General features: G+C 51.4%; 1 long non-coding RNA gene across 3 annotated transcripts in view; it reads left to right on the top strand.

Annotated features, from left to right (window-relative positions):
* Positions 1-1,018: 1,018 nt before the first annotated feature.
* Positions 1,019-10,029, top strand: part of LOC127028114 (uncharacterized) — a 22,483-nt gene continuing 13,472 nt past the window's right edge. The window contains exons 1-4 of one of the 3 annotated variants that reach the window (XR_007767947.1): positions 1,019-2,241; positions 2,327-2,389; positions 2,478-2,981; positions 6,593-6,678. This is a non-coding gene — a long non-coding RNA (uncharacterized LOC127028114). Of the gene's footprint in view, positions 2,242-2,326; positions 2,390-2,477; positions 2,982-3,185; positions 4,012-6,592; positions 6,679-10,029 lie in introns of those variants that run through there. The other 2 variants (XR_007767946.1, XR_007767945.1) reach the window with 2 other exon arrangements.

Here is a 10,029-nt window from a genome sequence, read left to right on the forward strand (position 1 = left end):
ACGGCATGCGCCTCGGGTGCCATCCCTAGGGTCTCGAATGCCCGTACTCATCGGCATAGTGTCAATCGGGCGCCGCTTTTCTTGCGTAACAAATGTAAAGTGTGGATCGGTCTTGTTTCTTGGCAGCTTCCGGTCGGTCCTCTTTTGCTCTCTTGTTCTAGGCTGTGTCAGCAGCTCTGTTCTCTAGCCATCCGTTTTCATGGACCGGGGCTTCTTCCCTGCGTCCTCACGTTCTTAGGTCTTGAAGCCAGGCTGCTTGCGCATCCATCATCTTAGTTTTGACAGCCACTTCTTGTAACGGGCCGTCACGTTAGACTCTTTTTCTGGGGTTGCCGTAGAGCCTCCCTGCCTCACCGTTGCGGCCTTGCGGAGCTCCTTGCCTGACAGCATCTCCGGTCTGGGAGTTGTTCTTCTTGCTGAGAGTTTTCTCTCGTCTTTGAATCGCATTGTTTGTAGCGTTCTGTGTAGTGTCGGTCTGTGTGTGTGTGTGTTTGGCGCGGAGCTGCTCTGCCCAGGGGTGTGGAGTCAGGGGTAGGTGGAATAGCAAAAAGTGTCTATATTGGAATTGGATGAGCATTTGAGGTGAGCTGGGTAGTAGCAAGGAGGGTCACGGGGCCGGTGACTTCTCAAGCCCAATCGTACGTTGGTGTGTCTCGGTATCTTAGTAGCCAGAAGCTACGATGAGGGTAAGGGGAATGCTACGGCCCTTTTGAGGAGGGAGGTGTTGTGGAAGAGGTCGGTGTTGACCGGTGCAATGCTGACTGTCAGCAGTGTTTTGTCTTTTGGTTTTATTGCAGATGATGAAGAGCTTGGCAACTGCAGGAACAGGCCGGCTAGCCGATGTGTCTTTTTTGTCGAGGATGGTTTCAGACCCCCGGCCCTCTGACAGCTAAGTTGAGGGAGCAGCGATGGGGAGCGGGCCCCGCGGGGAGGGGACGAGGTCGGGAACTGCAGGGAGGGGTTTTGAAGTTAGCGTAGGGGAGAGGGCCGTCCGGGAACTTTTCAGCACGAGACTAGTGTGGGCAGGGCAGTTCCAGCCTGTGTCTGTGTTGCCGTGTTGTTTGTGTAGTCTGTCTTCTGTGTCTTATACCATACCTTTATCGGGTCTTAATATCTTTGTAGCTCTTTGATCGGCAGGGACCTCGGTAGTCTTCCCGAGAGTCCCGAGCGCATCGCCTCATCGGCATCGCACCCGTCGAGCCTTCTTGTCTCGCGCTTATAGCTTAAAGCGTGGATCGGTCTGGCATGCGTCGCGCCGTAGATGTTTTTGAGCGGTCATCTCTCGAGGTGGCGAGCTAGGTGGCGCTTGCGGCTCCGCTCTTGAGACTTCTGTTTGTACAGAGTTGTCTTCTGGGGTTTCATTCCCATGTTCTTAACGGTCTTAGGTCTTAAAGCCTGGCTTCTTACGCATCCATCATTCTGGTTTTGACGGTAGCTTTCTCTCGCAGGCCGCAGCGGTCGCCCCTCTTTCTCGAGGCCGCTATAAAGCATCTGCGCCATCGTGGCACCGTAGGGCTTCTCTGTCGGCCACATCTTCCCTACGGTAGTCGGTCTTCTCGCTCGCGGTCGTCTCGTGTCTCACGGTCACGTTATTTGTGGCGTCTGTGTGCGGTGTCGGTCTGCGTCGGGGTCGGAGCTGCCCTGCCCAGGGGTGTAGCAATGCGGTGTAGCAAGGCACGGTGTTGTGATAATATGTTGAGCTGCTCAAATTGTTTTGACAAAGACCGTACGGTTCATCTCTGGGCAAGTAGCTGTAGACAGCTGCCACAGAGTTATTTTCATTGTGTTTTGCGGGTGCCGGAGGTCAGACTCTGGCCTTCTGGGAGCGGCAGTTTGCACGGCGGTCGAGCGGGTTGAATCTTGAATGTGCCTTACCTTGTATATGTGGGGCTCAATATCTGGGGTTTGGTTTTTCCTTTTTTTTTTTTTCCCGGGTGTAGTTAGAAGGCACACGCAAAAAGAAGACGGACCTTTTGTCTCGCCAAGCTATCGGTCAGCATCCGGGTGACTCGCTTTACACGGTTTGTTCGGGTTTTTCCGACGCGGAGCGACGAGCCGCGTGCCGAAGGACGACGGAAGAGGCGAGCGGAGCGCCGGGTGAAGGCGGGCCGGCGTCCGATGTCGGAGGATCGGCACAACTGTCGGCGGTTCTGACTGGCTTATGCTTTTTCAGTTTATGCTTTTCTAGATGCAAATCGATGTATGAAGCGGGATATCCGCACCGGAGCGGACTTTGGCAAGGTGAGCGATGACCGGTGTGCTGAAGTAGCGCTTCTTTGTGGTGTCGTATTATTGATGTAGCTAAAATCATACTTTGTTGTTTCAGATTTACAGAGGGCGGGCCGGGCTCGGCACAGAGGACCGAAGAATCTGACTCTGAGCGGCCGAGGTGAAGGAGCGGGAGAGAGGAAGCGCCGTGAGCGGGCGGAGGATTTGGGCGATATGTCAGCATGTACTTTTTTCTCTTTTTTTGGCAGGGGCCGTGCTCCTTTGCAGAGGGGCGAAGCTGCACAGCCACAAGCGGTTGGAGAAAAGGCGAGAGACTCGTTAAGCGGTCCGCTCCGGCTCAAATTTCCGAGGAGCTCACGGTAACTCGGCCGAGCGTTTGTCTTTGGTTTTGCCGGTGCCGCGAAGGCTTTCCTCAAACGGCTGAGGATTTGAGGCGAGTCGGCGGAGGAGAGAGGAGCGGCAGGGCGGGAACCGCAGAGCGGGTTATCGCTTCCGATTACGACGGGCGCTTTATCTCTCCGGTTTTCCGGCTTCCACGGGAGATGCTGGCCGCAACAACTGATTTTTTTGGGAGCGGCGTGGCACTTGCGGGGAGGGTGTCGTCGCGGTAGAGGTCGGCGCCGGCCGGCGTGTCGGTGACCGGCGGCGCTCTGCGTTGCGGGCGATGAAGAGGAATCCGGTGAATGCGGGAGCATCCCGGTTAGACGATGTGCTCCTGATGAGGATGGATTCTGGATCCCGTCCTCTGAAAGGTAAGTCAAGGGGCAAAAGCGGCGGGTGGGGGGGGGCCAGAAGGAGGTTTAATGTCAGGGTTGCAGAGAGGGCTATTTAGTCTCCGTTAAGTCTGGGGGCGGATAGCGGGCCCGGGGTCCGTTCCGCAGGATGCGAACGTTCCGGCCCGTGTCCTAGCGTCACTTGCGTCGTGCGCGTTCCGTCTCATACGGTGCTTTTTGCAGGTCTTTATGTTCTGGCCCACGGCCTCTGCACTCGTCACGCACCTCGGTAGGCGTCCGTAGGGTCTCTAATGCCTCGTCGGTTTCGCATAGGGCCTGTCGAGCGCTTCGGGTCTCGTGAAGGGAGCCTCGAGGGCGTTTTGCATCATGGATGTTGCCGGACGGTCGCCTTTGCGGAGGCGATCCGGGCCGGAACGACAGCTCTGCTCTTTGAAAGTTGTGTTTCTGTGGAGATCCCCTACAGCATTTCATCCCTGCGTCCTTACGGGCTTAGGTCTTAAAGCCTGACTTGTCACACATCCGTTGTTCTGGGTTTGTATTGCATTGCAACGCTCTACCGGTTTTGACTGCCATCTGAGACCGCCTCGCTTTTGCAGCGCTTTGTGTCGTATTGCATTGTATCGCTCCGTCTTTGGTTTTGTATCGCATTGCTCTGTACTTGTATCAGCTGAGACCTGAGACTGCCTTGCATTGTACAACCTCGTATCGTGTTTTGTCTCATTGCAGCGCTCTGTATTTGTATCGACTGCCGTCTGGGACCATCTTGTGTTGTGTTGCTCTCTATTTGAATTTGTACCGCATTGTTTGGCTCTGTATCGGTTTTGTATTGTATTGCTCTATATTTGAAATTGTACTGCCATTTGAGACCGTCTTGCATTGTATGGCCCTGTATAGCATCTCGTCTCACGTTGCAGCGCTCCGTATTTGTATCGACCGCCGTTTGAGACCGTCTTGCATTGTATCGCTCTGTATTTAGTTTTGTATTGCATTGTACGGCCCTGTATTGTGGGTTTTGCATTGCAGCGCTCCGTATTTGTATCGACCGCCGTTTGAGACGTCTTGCATTGTATCGCTCTGTATTTGTTTTGTATTGCATTGTATGGCCCTGTATTGTGGTTTCGCTTGCATTGTATCGCTCTGTATTTGGTTTTGTGTTGCTTGTACGGCCCTGTATTGTGGGTTTCGCATTGCAGCGCTCCGTATTTGTATCGACCGCCGTTTGAGACCGTCTTGCATTGTATCGCTCTGTATTTGGTTTTGTGTTGCTTGTACGGCCCTGTATTGTGGGTTTCGCATTGCAGCGCTCCGTATTTGTATCGACCGCCGTTTGAGACCGTCTTGCATTGTATCGCTCTGTATTTGGTTTTGTGTTGCATTGTACGGCCCTGTATTGTGGGTTTCGCATTGCATTGTATCGCTCTGTATTTGGTTTTGTGTTGCATTGTATCGCTCTGTATTTGGTTTTGTGTTGCTTGTACGGCCCTGTATTGTGGGTTTCGCATTGCAGCGCTCCGTATTTGTATCGACCGCCGTTTGAGACGTCTTGCATTGTATCGCTCTGTATTTGTTTTGTTTGCATTGTACGGCCCTGTATTGTGGTTTTGATTGCATTGTATCGCTCTGTATTTGGTTTTGTGTTGCATTGTACGGCCCTGTATTGTGGGTTTCGCATTGCAGCGCTCCGTATTTGTATCGACCGCCGTTTGAGACCGTCTTGCATTGTATCGCTCTGTATTTGGTTTTGTGTTGCATTGTACGGCCCTGTATTGTGGGTTTCGCATTGCAGCGCTCCGTATTGTATCGACCGCCGTTTGAGACCGTCTTGCATTGTATCGCTCTGTATTTGGTTTTGTGTTGCATTGTATCGCTCTGTATTTGGTTTTGTGTTGCTTGTATCGCTCTGTATTTGGTTTTGTGTTGCTTGTATCGCTCTGTATTTGGTTTTGTGTTGCATTGTACGGCCCTGTATTGTGGGTTTCGCATTGCAGCGCTCCGTATTTGTATCGACCGCCGTTTGAGACCGTCTTGCATTGTATCGCTCTGTATTTGGTTTTGTGTTGCATTGTACGGCCCTGTATTGTGGGTTTCGCATTGCAGCGCTCCGTATTTGTATCGACCGCCGTTTGAGACCGTCTTGCATTGTATCGCTCTGTATTTGGTTTTGTGTTGCATTGTATCGCTCTGTATTTTGGTTTTGTGTTGCATTGTATCGCTCTGTATTTGGTTTTGTGTTGCATTGTACGGCCCTGTATTGTGGGTTTCGCATTGCAGCGCTCCGTATTTGTATCGACCGCCGTTTGAGACGTCTTGCATTGTATCGCTCTGTATTTGGTTTTGTGTTGCATTGTACGGCCCTGTATTGTGGGTTTTGCATTGCAGCGCTCCGTATTTGTATCGACCGCCGTTTGAGACCGTCTTGCATTGTATCGCTCTGTATTTGGTTTTGTGTTGCATTGTACGGCCCTGTATTGTGGGTTTCGCATTGCAGCGCTCCGTATTTGTATCGACCGCCGTTTGAGACCGTCTTGCATTGTATCGCTCTGTATTTGGTTTTGTGTTGCATTGTATCGCTCTGTATTTGGTTTTGTGTTGCATTGTATCGCTCTGTATTTGGTTTTGTGTTGCATTGTATCGCTCTGTATTTGGTTTTGTGTTGCTTGTACGGCCCTGTATTGTGGGTTTCGCATTGCAGCGCTCCGTATTTGTATCGACCGCCGTTTGAGACCGTCTTGCATTGTATCGCTCTGTATTTGGTTTTGTGTTGCATTGTACGGCCCTGTATTGTGGGTTTCGCATTGCAGCGCTCCGTATTTGTATCGACCGCCGTTTGAGACCGTCTTGCATTGTATCGCTCTGTATTTGGTTTTGTGTTGCATTGTATCGCTCTGTATTTGGTTTTGTGTTGCTTGTACGGCCCTGTATTGTGGGTTTCGCATTGCAGCGCTCCGTATTTGTATCGACCGCCGTTTGAGACCGTCTTGCATTGTATCGCTCTGTATTTGGTTTTGTGTTGCATTGTATCGCTCTGTATTTGGTTTTGTGTTGCTTGTACGGCCCTGTATTGTGGGTTTCGCATTGCAGCGCTCCGTATTTGTATCGACCGCCGTTTGAGACCGTCTTGCATTGTATCGCTCTGTATTTGGTTTTGTGTTGCTTTGTACGGCCCTGTATTGTGGGTTTCGCATTGCAGCGCTCCGTATTTGTATCGACCGCCGTTTGAGACCGTCTTGCATTGTATCGCTCTGTATTTGGTTTTGTGTTGCCTTGTACGGCCCTGTAATGTGCGTTGTCTTGTGTTGCAGTGCTCTGTGTTTGTGTTGACTTCCATTTGAGAATGTCTTGCATTGTACGACCCTCTATTGTGTTTTGTCTTGCGCTGCAGTGCTCTGTATTGTGTTTTGTCTTGACTGTGATCTAAGTGTGTTGCATTGTATGGTGCTATATTTGCATGTGCATTGTGTGGCTCTGTTTGTCTCTATTGTATGGCATTGTTGAACCAGCATAGAGGGTTGAAGCGACTTTGGGGTTTTGGCGCATGTGAGCGGGAGCAGAGCGGATCGCAATTGGATTGTGAGGTAGCGTGAGGTCAGCTGGTAACTCGGCAGTGGTATTCCTGTTGTTTTTTGCAGGCACCTTGCGGCAAGGCTCTAGGAACGGTCGAGGCATCGAGGTCTGAGGAGCGGCACGACTGGCCTCGGAGCGGTCGGTCGCTTTAGGGCGGATCGGTCGGTACGACGGTCTGGATTTTCAAGCGCCACGGAGCGCCTCAACGGCGATGCGTTGTTTTTGGAATCGGAGCGGAGCAGGCGAGCGGATCTGCGGAGGGCTGCTGTCTCACAGAGGAAGTGTGTATTAATCGGCTTTGTTTTGTTTTGGCAGGTGACCGAGGGGCAGGAGGCGATTAAAGGAACCTTGCATTTAGGCAATGCAGCTGCCATTGAGGATGGCCATCGAGGGCGGACCGTGACCCGTGGCACCGTGAAAGCTAAGTAGCGGGGCAAAAATCCACGGGTGGCGGGGACCACGTGTGGCCAAACATTGGCATAACATCGGGAGGGTAGTTTGCGGGGAGTCGGCCTCGTGCAGGTAGAGGGAGCGATAAGTGTCGAGATGCGTGCATTGGCAAAGCAGCTCAGGGATGAGCAGGTGGAGTCGTGCAGTATGTCTAGCGTGTGTTCACACGTGTCCCTTATCTAATGCGGTGATGTTTGTCTTAACCTTCATGCCTGAGGAGCCTCAGGCATTCTCACATCCTGCTGCGATCGCAGTAGCTATCTGTCACGCCTCCTCGGGCTCGAGTTATCGGCATAGCGCCAGACGAGCGCGTCTCATCTCGCGGCGTGACGTAGAAGCGCGGCGCCGCCGGTCCGGTTTAGCATCGTAGGCGCATTTGGCCAGTCTTTCTTGCGGCTGTCGCTCGGGCTTTGACATCGGGTCTTGTCTCTGACTCTCTTTCCTTGAGAGTTCTTCCAGGGGTTTCTTCCCTGTGTCATCCTAGTCTTAAGTCTTTCCCAGCCATTTGTCTCTGTTGGTCACTGCAGTTTCATCGCCCGCCTTTCATCCAGAGCCGCGGCGTTCCCCCGCGGCAGGCCACGCCGGAGCGTCTGTGCCACGCGGCCTAGGCACGGTTGAGCATACTGTTGGGCTGTGTCTTTTGGTCTGGCATTAACTGTACCTTGCGTGGTGTTCTTGCATCCTTAGCTCATGTTTGTAGAGTGTGTGTGTGTGTGTGTGTGTGTGTTTGAGGTGGAGCTGCTTTGCCTGTGGGCGTAGCGATTCTGGCTGGGGTGGAACGGTCCAAGCGTGGGATGCTTAACTGTCAATTAGCATGGCCTGTTTGGGTGGAGGTTGTGTGGGCTGGTTTTGGGGGTCGCTAGCTATCGAGAAGCGGGCCGTAGAGTCCCTTCTGTTGCGTTTTGCAGGCACCACGGGGCGATTCGGATCCTCGGAGCGAATCCTCGAGCGAGTTCTGCCGGACGGTACGATTCGATGCAAAGAAGGAGCGGGAGCGGCGCACGTAGCGAAGAGTCTTCCTTGGCTTCCGGTTATGAAGGCTGACGCTCTGGAATTGTGCGGAGCGGCGATGTTTTGAGGCACACGGTGAGGCAGTTCCAGGCACGACTCTAGAGTTGGGGTGATCTGCCATTGTGGCAGGTGGGCGGTCAAACGGATATGTTCTGAGCGAGGGGTGGAATGAGCGGATGTTGAATGAGTGTTAGTTTCTGAATGGGTCTAACCTTGTATGTGTGAATTTTTTTATTTTAGGTTGTATTTGATGTTGAGACCGTACATTTTTTTATTTAAATTAGAATAAAAAAAACCCCAGCTGGGGGATTTTTTTTTTTTCTCCCCTGGCTGGGTTTTTTTTTCCCCCGGTCCCGGCCGCTCTGCAAGGCGACGATCGTCGCCAATGTTTGGACGGAGGTCAGGCTCGGGCTGAGGTTTTTGCAGGCAGGGCATTTTTTTGAGGCCCTCGGGAACGGCGTTCCCCAGGAGCATCGGTCACGGGGCGACGGCCCGTCGTGGCAGGCAGGCGGCAGAACGGATGAGCCGAGAGCGAGGGGCGGCTTGTGTGCTAGCTGAATGAGCGGTGTGTTTTGCATGTGTCTAACCTTGTATGATGGTGTGGTTTTTAATTTTTCTTTGCAGGTTGTATGTGGAAGTGATTTTTTTTTTTTTTTTTCAAAGACTTAGGAAAAAAACAAAACAAAGCCCCGCCAGGGGACTCTGTTTTTTTCCCCCCCGACAGGGTTTTTTTTTTCCCCCCGGTTCTGGCTGCTCCTTGAGGTGATGTTTGTTGCCAATGTTTGGGTAGCGTTCGGGCCAGGGTTTTTGCAGGCGGGGTGGTTTTTCAAGGCCCCCGGGAACGCCTTTCCCGGGGAGCTCTCCCCTGGAATGTGCCACCTCCCTGTCATCAGAGGGAGGTACGTTTAGCGGACCGTCACGGGAAGAGGGTTGCGGATCTAGCGGTCGAAGGGTGGGGTGAGTCAGACTAGATGGCTGACATTGAGGAGGACTGTGTTGTGAAGCAGGTGGGCCTACCTGTATCCTACATTGGTAGGATTGTAAATTGTTTTGATGGGTGTTGTAGTTTCTGATGTAATGATATTTCTCAATGGTTTTTTTTGTGCTCAGATGCAAAAGTTGAACCCGCCGAGAGGAGCGGAGCTCGCTCGCTTTCCCCCCGGGAATACAAATTGCAGAGATGACGTCACCTTAAAGAGGAAAACTTATACGTGCAAAGCGATAGAACGAGTACGTAACCGGAGCGAGAGATGCGGAAAAGGTGCTCTGTAGTAGGTAGAGAATTGCGGGCGCTAAATAGTTGGCCTTACTATTAAGGTAGTAATGAATTTTTAGGGTTTAGCTGTATTTATAAAGATGAGTAAAAAGTGAATAAATGTAATGGTCATTAGTGGAGCGATGAGGCAGTAAGTGTTGTTTATCATTGTTGTACAAGTACATTCTGGAATTGAAAGGTAAGTAATAGAAAACTTAGTTGGAGGCAGTAATGGACAAATTTAAACATAAAAACAGCTTAAAGAGAAATTAGAGGCAGTAACGTGTCCCAATCGTAATCACGGCAGTAACCGAAAGCGCAAAGCTAAGCGGGCGTCTCTAATGCCCGTAGGTCAACGTAGCTGTTGGAAAGGAAAAATTTTAAAAAAATCTTACAATTGTTGATAGCTCTCTCCGGGGACCACAAAATAAAGTAAATTTTGTAAAGGGTAATTTAAATGAGACTTAGGCATCGGAAGGAGAGTTGTCAATACCTAGAGGTAAACGTAGCTGTTGACAGGTTAAAGGAAAGGATGAGCGTTACCGGCTCCTAAGTAGATCTAAATTAGTTGCGTAAAGGTTTTCTTTTTATCGCCTTTGAGCGGTTTAAAGAAATGTGGAATACTATGCGGCGTAATCGATGTCCAAACAACACGCCGATGTTAACGAGGCTCTAGCGGGCACAAATGAAGTCCGAGTAGTATTAGAGGAAGGATATCAAGCTGTGCAGTAACGACGGAACGCTCGTACGGATGTGGCAAACAACCTTGATTGCTGTGAGCGCTAA

The sequence above is a fragment of the Gymnogyps californianus genome, unplaced genomic scaffold (genome assembly GCF_018139145.2).
Source record: "Gymnogyps californianus isolate 813 unplaced genomic scaffold, ASM1813914v2 HiC_scaffold_185, whole genome shotgun sequence".
In the NCBI taxonomy this organism is placed as follows: domain Eukaryota; kingdom Metazoa; phylum Chordata; class Aves; order Accipitriformes; family Cathartidae; genus Gymnogyps; species Gymnogyps californianus.